Below are 22211 nucleotides of genomic sequence, written 5' to 3'. Positions count from 1 at the left end.
AATTAAAGGAGTTCGTGATCACCAAACTAGCCCTGCAAAAAACTTTAAGGGGGAATCTCTGAGGGGATTAAAGACTAAAAATACATACATACATACATAAAGACCAAAAGCAACAAAGACTAGAAAGGACAAGAGAATACCACCAGACACTCCAACTCTACAAGAAACATAATGACAATAAATTCATATCTTTCAGTACTCACTCTAAACATCAATGGACTAAATGCTCCAATCAAAAGACTAAATGTTCCAATAAGAAATGCTCAATCTATATGCTGTTTACAAAAGACCCACTTAAACCCAAAGATTGAAAAGTAAGGGAATGGAGAACCATCTATCATGCTAATGGCTGACAACAGAAAGCTGGAGTAGCCATACTTATATCAAACAATCTAGACTTTAAAATAAAGACTGTAACAAGAGATGAAGAAGGGCATTAGATCATAATTAAGGGGGGGGTCTATCCACCAAGAGGACCTAACAATTTTAAACATTTATGCTCCAAATGCGATAGCACCCAAATACATGCATCAATTAATCACAAACATAAAGAAACTCATTGATAATAATACCATAATAGTAGGGGACTTCAACACCCCAGTTCCGACATGGCCAGATCATCTAATCAGAAAATTAACAAGGAAACAATGGCTTCGAATGACACACTGGACCAGATGGACTTAACAGACATATTCAGAACATTTCATCCTAAAGCAGCAGAATATACATTCCTCTCCAGTGCACATGGAGCATTCTCCAGAATAGATCACATACTGGAACACAAATTAGCCCTTGACAAGTACAAAAAGATGGAGATCATACCATGTATATTTTCAGACCACAACACTATGAAACTCCAAATCAGCCACAAGAACAAATTTGGAAAGGCAACAGATACTTGGAGACTAAAGAACATCCTATTAAGGAATGAATGGGCTAACCAAGAAGTTAAAGAGGAAATTTACAAGTACATGGAAGCTAATGAAAATGATAAACTACAGCTCAAAAACTCTGGGACACAACAAAGGTAATCATATAGCAGTCCAGGCCTTCCTGAAGAAGAAAGAAAGATCTCAGACACACAACCTAACTTTACAAGTTGAAGATCTGGAAAAAGAACAGCAAATAAAACCCAAATCCATCAGAAGACAGGAAATAATAAATATTAGAGCAGAAATAAATGCTGTCAAAAACAAAACAAAAGAGCAAAACAAAACAAAAAACAGTAGAACAGATCAATGAAACCAGAAGCTGGTTCTTTGAAAGACTTAACAAAACTGATAAACCACAAGCCACTTGGTTCAAAAAGAGAAAGGAAAGGACTCAAATAAATAAAAGCAAGAATGAAACAGGAGAGATCACAGCCACCACAGCAGAAACAAAAAAAATAAGAGAATATTATGAGCAATTATATGCCAATAAAATGGGCAATCTGAAAGAAATGGACAAATTCCTAGAAACATATAAACTATCAAAACTGAAACAGGAAGAAATAGAAAATTTGAATGGATCCAGTAAAGAAACTGAATTTGTCATCAAAAACTGCCCAAAAAAACAATAGTCCAGGGCCAGATGGCTTTCCAGAGGAATTCTACCAAACATTTAAGGAAGAGTTAACACCTATCCTCTTGAGGCTGATTGAAAAATAGAAATGGAAGGAAAACTTCCTAACTTTTTATATGAAGCCTCCATTACCTTGATTCCAAAACCAGACAAAGACCCCACTGGGGAGAACTATAGACCAATTTCCCTGATAACCATGGATGCAAAAATCCTCAATAAGATATCAGCCAACTGGATCCAACAATACATTAAACACACACACACACACACACACACACACACACACACCTATTCACCATGACCAAGTGGGGTTTATACCTGAGATGCAGGGCTGGTTCAACATCCGCAAAACAATCAATGTGATTCATCACATCAATTAAAGAAAGGACGAGAACCACAAGATCCTCTCAATAGATGCAGAGAAACGATTTGACAAATTAAAGCATCCTTTCTTGATAAAAACCCTCAAGACAGTAGGGATGGAAGGATCATACCTCGAAATCATAAGAGCCATATATAAAGACTCAATGCTAATATGATCGTCAATGGGGAAACATTGAGAACTTTTCCTCTAAGGCCAGGAACAAGAAAGGGATGTCCACTCGCCACTGTTATTCAACATAGTATTGGACGTCTTAGCCTCAGCAATCAGACAATACAAAGAAATAAAAGGCATCCAAATCAGCCAGGAAGAGGTCAAAGATTCACTCTTTGCAGATGACATGATACTCTATCTGGAAAACCCAAAAGATTCCACAAAAAAAAAAAAAAAAANAAAAAAAAACGAAAAAAAACAAAAAAAACCCAACACTAGAACTGATCCATGAATTTAGCAAAGTGGCAGGATATAAAATCAATGCACAGAAATCAGATGCATTCCTATACACCAACAATGAAGCAACAGAAATGAGAAATCAAGGAATTGATCCCATTTACAATTGCACCAAAAATCATATAATACCTTGTAATAAATCTAACCAAAGAGGTGAAAAATCTATACACTGAAAAACTACAGAAAGTTATGAAAGAAATTGAAAAAGATACACACACAAACACCACAGAGAGAGAGAGAGAGAGAGAGAGAGATGGAAAAATATTCCATGGTCCTGGATAGGAAGAACAAATATTGTTAAAATGTCAACACTACCCAAAGGAATCTACATATTCAATGCAATTCCTATGAAAATAATGCCAGCATTCCTCACAGGGCTAGAACAAACAATCCTAAAATGTGTATGGAACTAGAAAAGACCCCGGATAGCCTAAGAAATCTTGAAAAAGAAAACCAAAGCAGGAGGCATCACAATCCCAGACTTCAAGCTGTATTACAAAGTCGTGATGGCTAAGACAGTATGGGACTGGCACAAAAACAGACACTCAGATCCACGGAACAGAATAGAGAGCCCAGCAATGGACGCACAAATGTATGGCCAACTCATCTTTGACAAAGCAGGAAAGAGTATCCAAGGGAATAAAGACAGTCTATTCAGCAAGTGGTGCTGGGAAAACTGGACAGTGACATGCAGAAAAAGGTACCTGGACCACTTTCTTACACCAGACACAAAGATAAATTTAAACTCAAACTGGATGAAAGACCTGAATGTAAGCTAGGAAGCCATCAAAATCCTCGAGGAGAAAGCAGGTAAAAACCTCTTTGACCTTGGCCCCAGCAACTTGTTACTCAACAAGTCTCTGGAGGGAAGAGAAACAAAAGCAAAAATGAACCCTACTGGGACCTCATCAAAATAGTTTCATCACAGCAAAGGAGACAATCGGCAGAACTAGAAGGCAACTGACAGATGGGAGAAGATATTTGTGAATGACCTATCAGATGAAGGCTCAGTATCCAGAATCTATAAAGAACTTGTGAAACTCAACACCCAAAAAAACCCAAATAATCCAGTGAAGAAATGGGCAAAAGACATGAATAGACAGGTCTCCAAAGAAGACATCCACATGGCCAACTGACACATTAAAAAAATGCTCAATGTCACTCATCATCAGGGAAATACAAATCAAACGACAAGGAGATGCCACCTCACACCTGTCAGAATGGCTAACATTAATAACTCAGGCAACAACAGAATCTGGCGAGGATGCAGAGAAAGAGGATCTCTTTTCCACTGCTGGTGGGAATGCAAATGGGTGTAGCCACTCTGGAAAACAGTATGGAGTTTCTGCCAAAAATTAAAAATAGAACTACCCAATGACCCAGCAATTGGGCTACTAGGTATTTATCCAATAGACAGAGGTATGCTGTTTCAAAGGGGCACATGCAGGGGCGCCTGGGTGGCTCAGTCGGTTAAGTGTCCAACTTCGGCTCAGGTCATGATTTCACAGTTCGTGGGTTCAAGCCCCACGTCGGGCTCTGTGCTGACAGGTAGCTCAGAGCCTGTCTTCAGATTCTGTGTCTCCCTCTCTCTCTGACCCTCCTTGCTCACGCTGTCTCTCTCTCTCTCTCTCTCAGAAATTTAAAAAAAAAACTTACAAATTTTTAAGAGGGGGTACATTCACATTAATGTTTATAGAAGCACAGTCAACAATACTCAAAGTATGGAAAGAGCTCAAATGTCCATTGATGGATGAATGGATAAAGAAGATGTGGTAATACATGTAATGGAGTATTACTCAGCAATCAAAAAGAATGAAATCTTGCCATTTACAACTATGTTGATGTATGCTAAGCAATATTAGTCAGATAAAGACAAATATCATACAACTTCACTCATATGAGGATTTTAAGACGCATAACAAATGAACATAAGGGAAAGGAAGCAAAAATAATATAAAAATAGGAAATGGGAAAAAATGTAAGAAACTCTTAAATATGGAGAACAGACATAGGGTTACTAGAGGGATCGTGGGGGGGATGGGCTAAAAGGGTAAGGGGCATTAAAGAATCCACTCCTGAAATCCTGTTGCACTATATGCTAACTAGCTTGGATGCAAATTTTAAAAAATAAAAAATAAAATGAAAAAGAAAAAAAAGTTGTAGCATCACAGAGAAGAGGAAGAGCAAAAGGGATGGTAAAGTATATGGGTAAATATAAATATAATAGACTAGTCTACTCCTCTTGAGTCCTTTCAAAGATATGTAATGGTTGGAAGCAAGAAAGTTAAAAAATTGTCTAACAAGATTTCCAGTGCCCGTAAGATAAACCCAACATAATGAGAGAAGGGTAAAGGGGCACGTACGTCAGTAAAGTTTCTACATTCCATGAATAAGAACGTAAAAATAATTAAAAAGAGGGGTGCCTGGGTAGTTCAGCCAGTTAAGTGTATGACTTTGTCTCAGGTCATGCACTCACGGTTTGTGAATTCAAGCCTCACATTCAGCTCTGTGCTGACAGCTCAGAGCCTGGAGCCTGCTTCAGATTCTGTGTCTCCCTCTCTCTGCCTCTCCTCTGCTCATGTTCTGTCTCTCAAAAAAGAATAAAAATGTAAAAAAAATTTTTTTTAAGTTTCTATACTCAATATACCCCAAAACAAATGATGCTAGATGAACTGAATGTCTGTATACAGAAACAAAACACCTCAACCTGAAACTCACATTATTTATACAAAACTTAGCTCAAACAGATCACATATCTAAATCTGAAACTAAATGAGATATTCAATTAAAGACTAATGATACTTTTTTCTTAATGGTTAGCTATGCTTTCCAAAGTATCCTTTATGTCATGCATGGCATTTATAACCGTAAAATATTTTAGTATCAGTGGCTTGCAGAAATATGTTTTTATTGTTATTGTAATAGTGATAGCTTTCATTTTAATTTAATAAATTGATTTATCTTATACCAAGATGAATGTTTAACATCTGTTTTCAAAACTCAGAAGGGTTTGTTAGACACAAAGAAGCACAATGACATTAAAAGAAACAAGGAGCCTACTAATGTAAATAATATAAACTGACACCATATTATATGTTCCTATTACAGAGCATATCAAATGGAAAATTCTAAAGGAGCCATGAAAATAACTATGTTGTCCTTTAAATGAAGCTGATTAAGGAAAATGATATTAGGATATAATAAAAAAAGGGACATTGTGAGTAATTTCTATAGTGATATTTGGTTTTTAAGTTTTTGTTTTGTTTTGTTTCATTTAAAATTTTCCTGTATGGCATCCCATATTGTTTTGCCAAAATTCTAGTAACAATACCCTGCTTCTGCTTTTTGGGCCATGTTCCTGTCCTAGCTCATAAATATTTTGTGAGCTGGATGTCCTCACCAGCACACCACCTTCTCCCGCTGCAGCCTACATTTGCCATGACCTCTCTGGTTGGAAGTCAACCCTGGAACACCCACATTTTCTGCATAAGGTGGCTACTCACCGCCCCTTCTTCACCAAGTGACAGAGTGTAAGTGGCCAGTTAGGCAAGATGGCAGAGTCCCATTACGGGTCTGTGTCTCTGTTACAACTGTGCCCATCTCATAACACTTTGAAGGGTGTAATGGTGCTCTGAAGCCTCACTAGTTATTGCTAGACCTAATGAGGCTCTTAAATTTTTTCCCCATAACCATTATGAGAGAGGGCTAGAGAATAAAAGGCACCTGTAAATTCTTATCATCTGTTATGAAGAAAGACCCTTCCAGTGCACTCTTTAAAAGCCAACCTTGAAAAATATCTTAAATGTACACTTTACTAAATGTCATTTCATTTGGAAACTAACATGCAATATTTTTTTTCCTCTCATGGCAGTAATGCACAGAACCAATATATTTTACAGTCTAAATGAAAAAAGGGAATGTGGGAGGTCTTGTGCTGCTCCTTTAAGATGCTTCCAGAGAATCAAATACCTCTCTCGATACGGCTGCCAAGTAAGCACTTATGAAAGGTTAGAAACTGAAGCAATAAACTTCAGCATGAGACCCTTTGCTCTCCTGGTTGAACAGGATGTTTAATAGCAGGGATTCATCTTCTCCCATCTCCTATCTTCATCTAGCCAACCAGGCCAAAGAATCTTTCTCAGACTTAGCCTTTTTCATCTTCTCTCGACTTTGAGTTCTCTCTTATCAGTTCTTCCCACTTTATCGGGACCCTATTACTCGTCTGATTTCCCCTCCCACACATAAGACTGAATCTATAAGAGAAAGGACTGAGTCTTATTTGCCTTTCTTTTCCTAGGGACCAAGACAATCTTTGGAATCCATTAATTTCATTTGTTTTGTCCATCTTTCCATTCCTCCATGTATTCAACAACAAATGCATTCATATATACATATATATCCACATTCTAAATATCAGACACTGTTCTAGGTACTGAGAATGCAATGGTAATAAAAAAAAAGACTTCTGGAGCTCACTAAGTGGGGAAAAATATGAGTAAAGTGAAAATTATGATAGAGAGAACATTAGCTACAATGAAGTATAAAATGTGTCAATAAACAAGCTTGTTTCAGAGAGTTGAAAAAATGTTATTGTTTTTGTTTGGTGGTTTTGTTTTTTTGTTTTTTTTTTTGAAAATTTATCCATAGAAACAATGAAAAAAAATTCTTTCAAGGAGAGAAAAGAATGTGTGGAAGTCCCGGTGAGATTATGAAGTGCAAACAATTCAACATGGCAGAAGTGTCAAGCAAAAGAGGAAACTGATGAGAGACTAACTTAAATTAGGAAAAGTATAGTTAAAAGAAATCAAAAGACACACAGTAAATTAATGGATAAACAGATGTGCAAGCTCTCTTGTATGAATTAATATGATGCTAGAAATTCCAGTTTTCAGGGTGAGTGTGAATTATTCAGAAGAAAAGCACCAAAGAAGTGGAGCAACATGGAAATCAGTAAATCAAATCAGTTGGTACCTACACACATTTCTCAAAGTCTTCATTTTCTTAGTGATTATAAATTCTTCTGAAACAAGATGGCATTCCGTATAAAGGCATGCTTCAAAGTACAAAAGGTGAATGCTACATTTCACCTTTTCCGTAACACATTTCAGAATTATTGTATATATCTGATATGTGATTATGAGTTCCTACTATCTGACTAGCACTGTGTAATGGGAGGGGATGTGGATATAAATGGTACTCAGTGCATTTCCCGAAAAACAAATCCCAAATAAGGGAAGAGATGAATAAAATGAAGCTTATAGTGCCAGCTCAGTGTGAGGGAGAGGGACAACACAGTATCCCACAGGCACCAACCCAGGCTGCTGTATGGGGAAAACAGTTGAGAGATGTCAGTCAGGTGTTTTCAGAGATAGAGTGCTTGATCTGACCCGTATGGGATGAATAAGAGTTGGGTGGGCTGACCTACCCAAGGAGTTGGGAAGATGATATTGCAAACAGCACAGGTGAAGGCAGAACCAAGCAAGAGAGAACACTGGATTGGGGTGAGGGGATAAGGAAGGTTCATTAGTATCACGAAACCTTCATATGTGGCCCATGTTAACTGTGACAGGAAAATAATGATTTATTTTTAGTAAAATAAATTTTACATTAACCATGGATAAAATTTATCAGATGTTTATGACATGCCAAAAATGTGCTGTAAATACAACTTTTTATTGTATTTGTATTGTATTTTATTGTATTCTTACTGTAGTTATTTACTTGGTTAATGCTCACCACTTCATGAGTAGATAGTATCCTTAGCTCCATTTTACAATTGGGGAAACTAAGGCACAAAGAGGTAGAGTGACTGTCTGAAGTTGCAAATCTAGGAAGTATTAGAGAGGGAACTGCCATCCAGATGGTTTAACTCAAACCCTACTCTGAATCAGTGTAGTGCACAGGTCCCGGTATCAAGGAAACCAAGCCAAACCAAGGAAATGCACATTTTTAACCCACTCCCACCCTGCACCCCATTTGTCCTTAGCAAGCACTCTTCTGGTGCTCTGCTTGACATGATACTGTTTACAAGCCTGTGGTGGTCTTCAACAAGACACGAAATGACTGTGTTATCTGGCTCTATAAATGCACAGATCTGTACTTTACTTCTTGGTTGAATGGGTTTAAGCTGGGATGTTTTCCATCAAATCAGAATTCTCTAACAGTTCATCAGATGATTTTGCAGGATGAGTTTCTTCTCCAGTGGAGACTGGAGGCTCAGGAATCAGACTGCCTGAATCCAGTCATGGTGTTATCTATGCAACATTAGCCACATTATAGCATCTCTCTGTTCTCAATTTTCCCATCTGTATAACAGGGACAACATGGTGCCCACCTAGTGTCTAATTTCTGTGTGAGCACAAAATAAGATAATCCAGGTAAAGTGCTAAGTGAAGCACTTGGCACATTTAAATCATTCAACAAATACTAGACATTGCTGTAAGAAATAGTGTGGAGGCCAAGAGGTTTTCAGGAGCATTGGGCCAAATGACTTGGGTTTAAATCTTGGCTTTGCTTCTCACAGGCTGTGTGAGTTTGGCTAAAAAACTGACACTTTTTGAGTCTCTGATTCCTTTACTTAATAAAAGAAAGCGTATATACGTGTAGATGTACATATATGTAAGTGTATATGTGTACATAGATATATATGAATATATATGTGAGAGCTGCCTTGAAATTGTTGAAGGTTTGATGTTATCCTTGTGAGATGGCCGGGAATAGACGCCATGGATTAGAGTGTATAACTTGGTATGCACCTATTGCGGTTGGTGGCTACTGCAGCACAGAATGCATTTCCTTTTCCTCAAAGATTCCTTTACTAGGAGCTTCTGTAACAGTATGGAAGGAGAAACGAGGAGGGAAGGGCATGACTTCTCATAAGCCAAACCTGCAACGTGGAAGAATATCAGTGTCCCTTAGTACTAAAATCGTTAAGTAAATTGTGGTGCATCTATAACAAGAGTGGGGAAACTTTCTCTGTAAGAGCCAAATAGTTACAAACAGGGGGAGGCAAACCATAAGAGACCCTTTAAAACAGAAAACAAACTGAGGGTTGACATGTGGGGGAGGAAGGTGATGGGCACTGTTGAGATGAGCACTGGGTGTTGTAAGTGATGAATCATGGGAATCTATACATGAAGCCAAGAATGTATACTGTGTGTTATACTGTATGTTAGCTAACTTGACAATAAATCAAAAAAGAAAAGAGATAAATAGTAAATATTTTTGGCTTTGAGGACTATAGAGTCTTCTAGAACTACTCAATAGTCCTGCCCTTGTATTAAGAAAGCTACAAAAACAATGTGTCAACAAATGGTTTCATCAGGGTTTCAATAAAACTTTATTTTCAGAAACATGCTGTGGGCTGCATCTGTCTTGTGGCCACAATTTGCCAACCTTTGATAGACTATTGAATACTATGGATTCACTAGAAATTCACAGATATGAAACAGTGTCCATGACAGAATGAATACAAAAAGCAAGTTGAACCAATTTTTAAACTGCGATCCAATTTGTGTTGAAAAAGCTGTCCATATAAACACACAAACATCCATTTGTGGATAAATGGAAAAAGTCTGGGATGATAAACACCAAACTGCAAACAAAAGTATAAAAATGATGTCCTGGGAATGAGAATAATAATGAAAACAGGGAGTAGAGAGGCCATTTCCTATAATCTTGGGTTTTATTATTTCTGATAATGAGTACCCACTGTTTTTCTCCATTCAGATGAACAGCAGTCATAATAATAATCTTAAAAAGCTGACCTATACGTTTATTATAATGATTAAATGAGAAATTGTATGTAGGGCATCAAGTCCAGGCCTGGCTTGGCACATAGTACGTATTCAATTAATGGTAGCTATAGAGCTATAAATACCTTCCCAAGATACCAAAAGGATAAACCCAGGGTGACCATCTTAAGAAAATTTCAGCTCTGCAGCACCTGGGTGGCTCAGCTGATTATGTATCCAACTTTGGCTCAGATCATGATCTCAAGGGTTGTGAGTTCGAGCCCCGCGTCAGGCTCTGTGCTGACAGCTCAGAGCCTAGAGCCTGCTTTGGATTCTAGGTCTCCCTCTCTCTCTCTCCTGCTCACGCTCTCTTAAAAATCAACAAACATTTTAAAAATTTCAACTCCAGTTTATTGGAAACATTATATAACTTACTTTGCAATCTCTTCAGTGAAAAGATAAAAAATACAATAAAATAAAAAGGCTGATCTGCCTACTCTGCTTCTGAGTTCGTAGATGAAATGTTTATTAGAGATCTAAGTTTAGGAAAACCTCAAATCCCTGAATATAAGGTGGCCCATCACTCTGGTTGTGTTAAGGCCCATTGCTCTTTCCAAATGTATTCTACAAAGAAGTGTGTCCTCTGATTTCAAGCAAACAGTACCATTTATGCCAGATACAAAAATACAGATCCCATCACTTGTTACAGCTGGTTTGTTTGTTTGTTGGGGTGGGGGGTGGGGTTGGCATAAGGGAGAAGAAAGAGTATGTGAAAGTAGTAATTGCTTATGATTCAGGAAAGGAAGCGAGGAATAATCAACTGGGAAAAAAATGAAAACAAAAAGTCACAACAATGAGTCAAGTCAGCCATGATTAATTAACTCGATTCTGGCTTGTGCTGAATAAATGAAGAAAATGCATTTGAGAGAACAACCTGGGGAATCCACTCATATCTCCCCCAACAATTTCATTTCAACGTTAGGGAGAACTAGAATGTGTTCCTTAAATCTTGTCTTCTTGTAAAGATGCCAGCTTTGGAGGGCAGACGGGGGTGGAGGGGACAGGAGAAATGAACTTGGCAAGACTAAGTGCTAATTGGGAAAAAAAAAATAGTGGGTTTGCTGTTATATATAAACTCGAGCAGATGAATCCAAAGACTGCAAGCTCTAACATATTTAATTGATGGCTAACGACGTGTGGGATAATTTATTGGGCATGTCCTGGAATCTCAAAATACTGAATGTTTCTAGCACTTCAGTGGCCTCTGGTATGGTTCATGCAGGCACTACACGTTTAGGGAATACTTCTCCCGCTGTTCCTTGGGAAACTGTATCATCTGATGATTTTGGTGCTTCTATGGAGAGTCACTGCTCCAGATAGAGGTCACTGGGGTGATTGAAGTGTTGGTTATCTGATTAAAAGGAAGCCAGAGGTCAGGATGCCCACGGAACTTGGGTGAGCCTCAAATAACAGATTTTAAAGAGCTGTTTTCTTTAGGAAAAAACACTTTTCACACCTCCTCTACCATGCACCCACTTGTTAAATACCCCATTAGCAACAGCCCAAGGCCATCAGGTCTGAGACAAAGCCATCCAGGAAGCCATATTCAACAAACACCAAGCTAGAGGGTGTCAGCCACAAGCCACACCTGGCAAGGATTCCCTTCAGCTACCTGCATCCATCTGTTTCCTGCAAGGATGCAGTCTCCTGGAGTTGGTAATCTCAGGCCTGATGCTGGCCTTGACATGACATGGCAGACCCTGGCCACAAGGAGCCGGGCTGCTCGGACACATGCACACATCTTTCCAAGTGAACCCGGGAAACGTCTTTGCCTCTGATAACTTGCAAGGTAGGGAGAAACATATTGCCTATTATTTATTCTAATAATAAACCATTACCCCAGGCACATTTTTATTCTCCAGATTTAATAAGGTATTTTGTGAACCAAGGCAGTGGAGGGAGGGAGAAAACAATTGTGGTTATTAGGAAGATGATTTCTGTTTGTTTCAGATGCAGAAGTAATCATCATTCCTTTCCTTTATAATCAAGGGTTATAATTGCCCCCCCACACCGAAAAAGACCTCCCCAACCTCTTTCTCAGGCCAAGAAAATTCCAACAACACTTATCAAAATTTCCTGAGGAACTAAAAGGGCCTGGCATGCTTCTCTGGACTAGTCTCCTAGGACCACCATTACCCTGTAGTCAGAGAACTCTGACTATGGAATAGGAGATCTTAACACAGATTTTCTGTCATTCCCTCCCCCATTCCCAGAAGTGAGAAAGAGTGGGAAACACCAGGTGGGTGACTTACATACCTGTCACGCACCTCTGCCTGGATGGGATGGGTGTATGTTCTCAAGACATTTTCAAGTTAAGATATTTCAACTGTATTTTTTTTTCTCTTTCTGGTTAGATGTTGCAAAGCTCTAATGATAACTTTTATCACAAGTTGATAATTTTATAATCTGCATCCCAATTAAATAGAGTCAGCAGAGAAACACAGGCCACTGGCCTTATCTGGGCAGTCATCCTGATCATGTTAATTGAGAGACATTTGAAAGGCATCTTAAATGCAGCAGTTAAGAGGATGAACTCTAAAAGCCAGATTTCCAAGAGTCAGATCTCAACCCAGCTACTTATTACTTCAGGGACCTTGGACAAATTTCTCACCTGGACCTGCCCATACACCTCGACAGGGTTACAGTAAGGTTTAAATGAGTTACCATCTGCAAAGCAATCAGATGGTGCCTGACACACAAAAGCACCAGATAAGTGCCTTTTCACTGTAAAAAAATAAACATAATCCAAAGTCTATTGGTTGCTGATGCTGTTATTTATTCTTTTTTATAGGCTGGCAATGTCCTGAGTCTGCCTGGCTATGTGTTTACATGTTAGGTGGACAATAGAATAGCGACAGAACACCAAGGATTTGAAAAGTGGCTGATGCTTCCCGAAGTTTTGTGCTGTGACATTAAAAGTTCACATCCACAGATCGCAGAGTATGTCAACAGAAATAAATCATGTAACAACCACTGTACTAGCAGCAAAAAAAAAAAAAAAAAAAGGCAAAGTGAACTAAGTCCCATTGGACCAATTTTCCAGACAAGGAAATAGGGACATAAATGACTTTCCAATCGAAGGCAGCCCAGGTGAACATCCCCAGGCTGGTTTTCTAAGCTCTGCTGTTATCTGCATCTAAAGAAATCTTTACATAGCTGTAAGAGGTCTTTACCATTCCTGATTTCTGTGACTTTACAAAATGTCATCATTTAAGCAATGGAAACAATCTTGTAGCTGAAGAAGCTTGAGAAGTATTCATCTTCTAATTTTCCAGTTCAGTTGTCTGAAAGGGTTGTCTGGGAGGTGGTTGTTATCATTGCTCTGTGTGTGTGTGTGTGTGTGTGTGTGTGTGTGTGAAGGGGGGGTGGGGAGGGAAGGAGACACTTCCTGGAAAGCTTAATGGAAGGAGCACTAGAAGATATATGCATCATGAAAAATGAGCCCTTGTAACCCCTACACTTAAAGAATCTTTACAGGAAGAAATACGTTCACCAAAGTTCTGAAACAATGAGGAGGCCTTCATGTAAATTGCAGGCAATTTAAAAGGAAAATCTAGGTCATCTGGCTGTTTGCTCTGTCATCATCAGTATTAATTAGACACTGGAAATAATGACTGAGCTCAGAGAGCTCTTCAAATTTAAAATAATAATAATAATAAACCAACAGAGCACAGCTTTACCTTCAGAAAGAAAATATTTTCACAAGTAACGTTCTGAAAGAACCTGAGTGGGAAAACCTTGCAATTAAATTCTGCAAATGCGCTGTGAAATAATCCCAGGGGAAGTCTTATCTGTACTTAATATTCAAATAAATATTCTTTTTGTGTGCCGTGCATTCAATAGGGTGCATTTTATTTAATTTAAGTGTATAACGTAATCAGTATCATGAGGAATAATCACAAGAAGCAGTAGAACCCTTTAACTAGGATAAATGGGCCAGCTCCACAGTTGAATGGGCAATCGTGGGCGAGGAGGGAAATGCCAAGTGCAGAATGTCTGGCACAGTTTTCCCTGATTGTCCTGTAGGACCTTGATACTCAAAGTGAGGTCCGTGGCCCAGCAGCACTGGCACCACCTGAAACCTCATTAGAAATGTGTATCTCAGACCCCAGCCCAGACCAACTGAATCAGAACCTGCATTTTCCAAGACCCCAGGTGATTCACATCCACATTAAATCTAGAGAAGTACTGAGATCAGGTGAGTCGAAGGCAGCTCTGCTCTCAAATAGCTCCCCTCCTGTGTCGTCACATATGGTAGACACCAAAAGGCTGCCAGAGCAGGCTCACTCCCCCTGTCACCCCAGTCATCAGGATAGGAGGAGAAGGCAGGCGTCCTTAAAGCAAGTACGGTGCACAATCTGTGCATAGTATGTACTTCTGCTCTCTTTGCTGGACTGGATTTTGGCCATTCCATGTTATTTCTGCTGACTCACACTACCTTCCTAATTGAAGCAGGTCTCACACCAGCCACGTGCCTCCTTCCACAAAGAGAGGGCATACTCTTTGCCGTAGCACTTATAGTCTTCGGACGTTAGAGAAGGTTTAGTGTGGAGCTATGCTTGCATCTGGGGACATCAAAAGCACTTTCAATTCACCTGGATCCAAGCCAGGCTCCCTCACAGAGCATGAAAGGAATCTCTCACCACCAACAAAATGGCAGGTAAAATTCCAGGACAGACCTGCTTAACAATGTACAACTTGTGATTATTAAGGAATATTATCTCTAATTCAGCAGGGAATTATGAGAAAGCATGGGTCAGGGAGAAGTAATGCTCTGCTAGCAGACCTAATATTTAAAAAAAAAATTAAAATTAAAAAAAAGCTCTGGGAAGAGCCAAGATGGCAAAACAGCACATATTTTTGTGTGTGTCGTGTCCATGAAATACAGCCAGATCAACACTAACCCATCCTGCACACGTAGGAAACCGATCTGAGGATCAACGCAACAGTTTGCACAACCTGAACCACAGAACTCAGCAGGTGCGCGGCACGGGGAGGTGAACCGCGGGAGAGAAGCCGCGGAGCACGGGGGGCGGATTCTGCTCGTGGAGAGAAGACGGAGCCGCGGGGACAGTACGGGAAAATCACCCTCCCCTCCAAGGCAGCTGGGGAGAAAGTGGAAAAGTGGACACGGCCGCAGGGGCTGAAGTAAAAAGGGAGAAAGGATGAAGGAGAGGGTTTAAATTTCACTAAGACTCTATAAACTGGGGGGCTCCAGTCTGAACCCCCGCAGCTCCTTACCTGGCGATGCTCCGGTGGGAAGGGCGAATCCCCAGGAGCTGAGTGACGTCCGGGGTGCTCGGGCCGCACGGGGAGAGGCGGCTCCCCTGCCGGGAGGGCCCCCCACGGGCAAAGGCCCCAGCGGAACCCAGAGAACAACCACATTCGCCGGTGCCGGAACAAGGTCGTTACGGGGAAGCCTGGGGACAGACGTGTGTTGTGGTTTTCCTTAATCCCTGAAACGCCGCTGCCACACAATCGCGTGAACTTTTTCTGGGGCGGGCTGGCCCCCAGCGGCAGTGTCGAGCCATCGGCAACAGCACAGTCCCGAGAACGTTCCTGGGTGCGGCCGGCACCGGCCATTGCTCAGAAAGACCCTCCCACAAAGGGCAGAACGGGTCAAAGCCGCAGTTCCTCAGAAGTGAGGGGTCTGGAAACACAGCTGCCTCTGAGATAAAACTCAAGGGGGAAGGGCTGCCTGGCAACCTGACGGCTTGGTCGTGCACAGTGTAAAATTGGGGAACTGACAGAAGCCATAGACAAAGGTCTGGTGCTCTACTGCTGACGGGGGAGAACTGAGTTCAAACACTAGGGTGCCGCCATTTTCATTCCTCCCGGCGCATGCGCAAACACACCTACAAGCGCCACAACCAACCACCCCAGGAAGCTAAGCAGCGCCATCTAGTGGAGAGCGGAGCCTTCACACTAAGCCCCGCCCACTGGGCCAAACGTGCTGTTCAGGAACCCAAGTCTCTCCACCTGCTTCGGTTACAGACTATTAAGAGCTTCATAGGTTGACTTCTATGGGAAAAGAATGTAATTTCAATAGTATTTCAGTCTGTTTTCTGGTCCATCTATTCAATTTCCTTTTGCTTCCTTTTCCTTTTCTTGAATACAGAAAGAGAAAAAGATAATTTTTATTTTCAATATTTATTAAAATATTTTTAATTTTTTGACTATTTACTTTTTTGTAGATTTTTCAAATTCTAATTTACTTCCATCATGTCACTTTATTCTACTTCATTGTATTCTTTTTTTCAAATGTTTAATGTTTTCCTTTTTTTTTTTTAATCCCTTTTTTCTCTAATTTATCAAGCTCAACACCCAGGCCAAAACAAACCTAGGATCCAGCATCATTTATTTTTTTGTCTGTGTGTTTAATTTTTTAATTTAAATTATTTTAATTTTAATATTTTTTACCTTATTGATTCCTTTTCTCCCTTCAAAATGACGAAATGATCGAATTCAACCCAAAATAAAGAACAGGAAGAAACAAAGGCCAGAGACTTAACCAACACATCTACAAACACAATGTCTGAACCAGAATTTACAGTCACGATAATACAAACACTAGCTGGGGTTGAAACAGATTAAAATCCCTTTCCATGGAGGTAAAAGAAGTAAAGGCTAGTCAGGATGAAATAAAAAAATGCTCCAGCTGAGCTGCAATCTTGAATGGATGCCACAGCAGCAAGGATGGATGAGCAAATCAGAGATATAGAGGACAAACTTAGGGAGAATAATGAAGCAGAAAAAAGGAGGTAGACTAAGGCAAAATAGCATGATATAAGACTTAGATAAATCAGTGATTCATTAAAAAGGAACGACATTCATATCATAGGGGGTCCCATAAGAAGACAGAGAAAAAGGGGTAGAAGGGTTATATGAGAAAATCACAGCAGAAAACTTTCCTAACCTCGGGAAAGACACAAACATCAAAATCCAGGAAACACAGAGGACTCCCACTAGATATAATAAAAACTGATCATCAACAAGCCATATCATAGTCAAATTTACAAAATACTCAGGCAAGGAAAGAATCATGAAAGCAGCAAAGGGAAGAAAAAAAAAGTCCTTAATCTAAAGTGAAGAAGATCAGGTCTGTAGCACACCTATCCACTTTGCAGGTCAGAAAAGAGTGGAAGGATATATTAAATATGCAGAATTGGAAAAATTAGCAGCCAATTCTTTATCTAGCAAGGCTGCCATTCAAATTAGGAGAGATTAGGGGCACTTGGGTGGCTCAGTCAGTTAAGTGTCCAACTTTGGCTCAGGTCATGATCTCATGGTTCATGGGTTCGAGCCCCGCATTGAGCTCTGTGCTGACAGCTCAGAGCCTGGAGCCTTCTTCAGATTCTGTGTCTCCCTCTCTCTCTGACCTTCACCTGCTCATGCTCTCTCTCTCTCTCTTTCTCAGAAATAAATTTTAAAAAACATTAAATAAAAACAAAACAAAATAGGAGAGATTAAAAGTTTCCCAAACAATAATTATGGAGTTTGTGACCACTAAACCAGCTCTGCAAGAAACTTTAAATGGGATTCTCTAAGAGGAGAAAAGACAAAAAATAAACACATAAATAAATAAAGACCAAAAGCAACAAAGACTAGAAAGGACCCAAACACCACCAGACGCTACAACTCTACAAGAAACATAATGGCAATAAATTCATATCTTTCAGTACTCACTCTAAATGTCAATGGAATACATGCTTCAATCAAAAGATATAGGGTAACAGAATGGATAAGAAAACAAGATCCATCTATACGCTGTTTACAAGAGACCCACTTTACATCTAAATACATCTTCAGATTGAAAGTAAGGGGATGGAAAAACATCCATCATGCTAACGATGACAAAAGAAAGCTGGAATAGCCATACTTCTAGATAATCAAGACTTTAAAAGAAAGACTGTAACAAGAGATGAATAAGGGATGGGGCGCCTGGGTGGCTTAGTTGGTTAAGCGTCCGACTTTCGCTTAGGTCATGATCTAGCGGTTCGTGGGTTTGAGCCTCGCGTCGGGCTCTGTGCTGACTGTCAGCTCAGAGCCTGGAGCCTGTTTCAGTCTGTGACTCCCTCTCTCTCTGACCCTCCCCTGCTCGTGCTGTCTCTCTCTCTCTCTCCTAGAAATAAATAAAACATTAAAAAAAAATAAAAAAAAAAGAGATGAATAAGGGCATTAGATCATAATGAAGGAGTCTACCCAGCAAAAGGAACTAACAGTTGTAAACCTTTATATTCCAAATGTGACAGCACCCATATATATACATCAATTAATCACAAACATAAAGAAACTCATAATAATACCATAACAGTAGGGGACTTCAACAACCCACTTCCAGTAATGGCCAGATCATCTAATCAGAAAATCAACAAGGAAACAATGGCTTCGAATGACACAGTGGACCAAATGGACCTAACAGACATATTCAGAACATTTCATCCTAAAGCAGCAGAATATACATTCTTCTCCAGTTCACATGGAACATTCTCAAGAATAGATCACATACTGGGACACAAATTAACCCTTAACAAGTACAAAAAGATGGAGATCATACCATGCATATTTTCAGACCACAACATTATGAAACTAAAAATCAACCACAATAAAAATTTGGAAAGATAACAAATACTTGGAGACTAACGAACTTCCTACTAAAGAATGAATGGGCTAACCAAGAAGTAAAAGAGGAAATTTAATTTTTTATAGTTCATTTATTTTTGAGATAGAGAGAAGCAGAACATGAGTGGAGGAGTGGCAGAGAGAGAGGGAGACACAGAATCTGAAACAGGTTTCAGACTCCGAGCTGCCAGCACAGAAACCGATCTGGGGTTTGAACCCACGAACCACAAGATCATGACCCAAGTCGAAGTGAGATACTTAACTGACTGAGCCACCCAGGCACCACAGGAGGAAATTTAAAAGTACATGGAAGCCAATGAAAATGATAACACCACAGCCCAAAACCTCTGGGACGCAGCAAAAGCGATCATAAGAGGAAAGTATATAGCAGTCCCGACTTCGTAAAGAAGTAAGAAAGGTATCAGATACAAAACCTAACTTCGCACCTTAAAGAGCTGGAAAAACAACATCAAATAAACCTTAAAAACAGCAGAAGACAGGAAACAATAAAGATTAGAGCAGAAATCAATGCTATCGAAACAGACATACACACACACACACACACACACACACACAAATACACACACACACAAAACAGTAGAAAAGATCAATGAAACCAGAAGCTGCTTCTTTGAAAGAATTAACAAGATTGATAAACTACGAGCCACTTTGATCAAAAAGAAAAGGACTCAAATAAATAAAATCAAGAATGAAAGAGGAGAGATCACAACCACCGCAGCTGAAACAAAAACAATAATAAGAGAATTGTGAGCAATTATATGTTAATAAAATAGGCAATCTGGAAGAAATAGACAAATTCCAAGAAACATATAGACTATCAAAATTGAAACAGGAAGTAATAGAAAATTTGAGCGGATCAATAACCAGTAAAGAAATAGAATTAGTCATCAAAAATCTCCCAAAAAAGAAGACTCCAGGGCCAGACAGCTTTCCAGGGGAATTCTACCAAACATTTAAGGAAGAGTTAACACCTAATCTCTTGAAGCTGATCCAAAAAATAGAAAGGGAAGGAAAAATTCCAAACTCTTTCTATGAAGCCTCCATTGCCTTGATTCCAAAACCAGGCAAAGACCCCCTGAAAAGGAGAACCATAGACCAATTTCATGATGAATATGGATGCAAAAATCCTCAACAAGATATTAGCCAACCAGATCCAACAATACATTAAAAAAATTATTTACCACAGTCAAATGGGGTTTATACCTGGATGCAGGGCTGGTTCAATATCTGCAAAACAATCAATGTGATTCATCACATCAGTTAAAGAAAGGACGAGAACCACATAATCTTCTCAATAGATGTAGAGAAAGCATTTGACAAAATGCAGCATCCTTTCTTGATAAAAACCCTCAAGACAGTAGGGATAGAAGGATCATACCTTGAGATCTTAAAAGCCATATATGAAAGACTAATATATCATCCTCAATGAGGAAACACTGAGAGCTTCCCCCCTAAGGTCAGGAACAGGACAGGGATGTCCACTCTCACCACTGTTATTCAACATAGTATTGGGCGTCTTAGCCTCAGCAATCAGACAACCCAAGGGGGAAAAAATAAGTCACCCAAAGTGGCCAGGAGGAAGCCTAACTTTCACTCTTTACACATTACATGACATTCTATCTGGAAAACCCAAAAGATTACACACACACACACACACACACACACAAACAAAACAAAAAACAAAACAAAAAAAACTACTAGAACTAATCCATGAATTTAGCAAAGTGGCAGGATATAAGATCAATGCACAGAAATTGGTTGCATTCCTATACACCAACAATGAAGCAACAGAAAGAGAAATCAAGTAATTGATCCCATTTACAATTGCACCAAAAATCATATAATACCTTGGATAAATCTAACCAAAGAGGTGAAAAATCTATACACTGAAAAACTACAGAAAGTTATGAAAGAAATTGAAAAAGACACATACACACAGAAATGGGGAAATATTCCATTGTCCTGGATAGGAAGAACAAATATTGTTAAAATGTCAACACTACCCAAAGGAATCTACATATTCAATGCAATTCCTATGAAAATAATGCCAGCATTCCTCACAGGGCTAGAACAAACAATCCGAAAATGTGTATGGAACTAGAAAAGACCCCGGATAGCCTAAGAAATCTTGAAAAAGAAAACCAAAGCAGGAGGCATCACAATCCCAGACTTCAAGCTGTATTACAAAGTCGTGATGGCTAAGACAGTATGGGACTGGCACAAAAACAGACACTCAGATCCACGGAACAGAATAGAGAGCCCAGCAATGGACGCACAAATGTATGGCCAACTCATCTTTGACAAAGCAGGAAAGAGTATCCAAGGGAATAAAGACAGTCTATTCAGCAAGTGGTGCTGGGAAAACTGGACAGTGACATGCAGAAAAAGGTACCTGGACCACTTTCTTACACCAGACACAAAGATAAATTTAAACTCAAACTGGATGAAAGACCTGAATGTAAGCTAGGAAGCCATCAAAATCCTCGAGGAGAAAGCAGGTAAAAACCTCTTTGACCTTGGCCCCAGCAACTTGTTACTCAACAAGTCTCTGGAGGGAAGAGAAACAAAAGCAAAAATGAACCCTACTGGGACCTCATCAAAATAGTTTCATCACAGCAAAGGAGACAATCGGCAGAACTAGAAGGCAACTGACAGATGGGAGAAGATATTTGTGAATGACCTATCAGATGAAGGCTCAGTATCCAGAATCTATAAAGAACTTGTGAAACTCAACACCCAAAAAAACCCAAATAATCCAGTGAAGAAATGGGCAAAAGACATGAATAGACAGGTCTCCAAAGAAGACATCCACATGGCCAACTGACACATTAAAAAATGCTCAACATCACTCATCATCAGGGAAATACAAATCAAACGACAAGGAGATGCCACCTCACACCTGTCAGAATGGCTAACATTAATAACTCAGGCAACAACAGAATCTGGCGAGGATGCAGAGAAAGAGGATCTCTTTTCCACTGCTGGTGGGAATGCAAATGGGTGTAGCCACTCTGGAAAACAGTATGGAGGTTCTGCCAAAAATTAAAAATAGAACTACCCAATGACCCAGCAATTGTGCTACTAGGTATTTATCCAATAGATAGAGGTATACTGTTTCGAAGGAACGCATGTGCCCCAAAATTTATAGCACCACTATCATCAATAACCAAAGTATGGAAAGAGCTCAGATGGATAGATGGATGGATCAAGAAGATGTGGTACACATACAATGGAGTATTACTAGGCAATCAAAAAGAATGCAATCTTGCCATTTGCAGCTACATGGATGGATCTAGAGGGTATTATGCTAAGCAAAATTAGTCCATCAGTGAAAGAGAAATAGCACATGACATCACTCATATGAGGACTTTAAGATACAA

The 22211-nt window shown here is 39.5% G+C and overlaps 1 protein-coding gene across 9 annotated transcripts in view; it reads right to left on the bottom strand.

Annotated features, from left to right (window-relative positions):
* Positions 1-15489, bottom strand: part of RBFOX1 (RNA binding fox-1 homolog 1) — a 620770-nt gene extending 605281 nt beyond the window's left edge. For all 9 annotated transcript variants that reach the window (XM_039218656.1, XM_039218661.1, XM_039218662.1 and 6 more), the window contains exon 1: positions 15430-15489. The gene's annotated coding sequence lies outside the window, so the exon portion shown is untranslated. The remainder of the gene's footprint in view (positions 1-15429) is intronic.
* Positions 15490-22211: the final 6722 nt, after the last annotated feature.

Source organism: Hyaena hyaena, unplaced genomic scaffold (assembly GCF_003009895.1).
Source record: "Hyaena hyaena isolate Hyena2069 unplaced genomic scaffold, ASM300989v1 scaffold_772, whole genome shotgun sequence".
NCBI lineage: Eukaryota > Metazoa > Chordata > Mammalia > Carnivora > Hyaenidae > Hyaena > Hyaena hyaena.
This window is presented reverse-complemented; position numbering and strand designations above follow the sequence as displayed.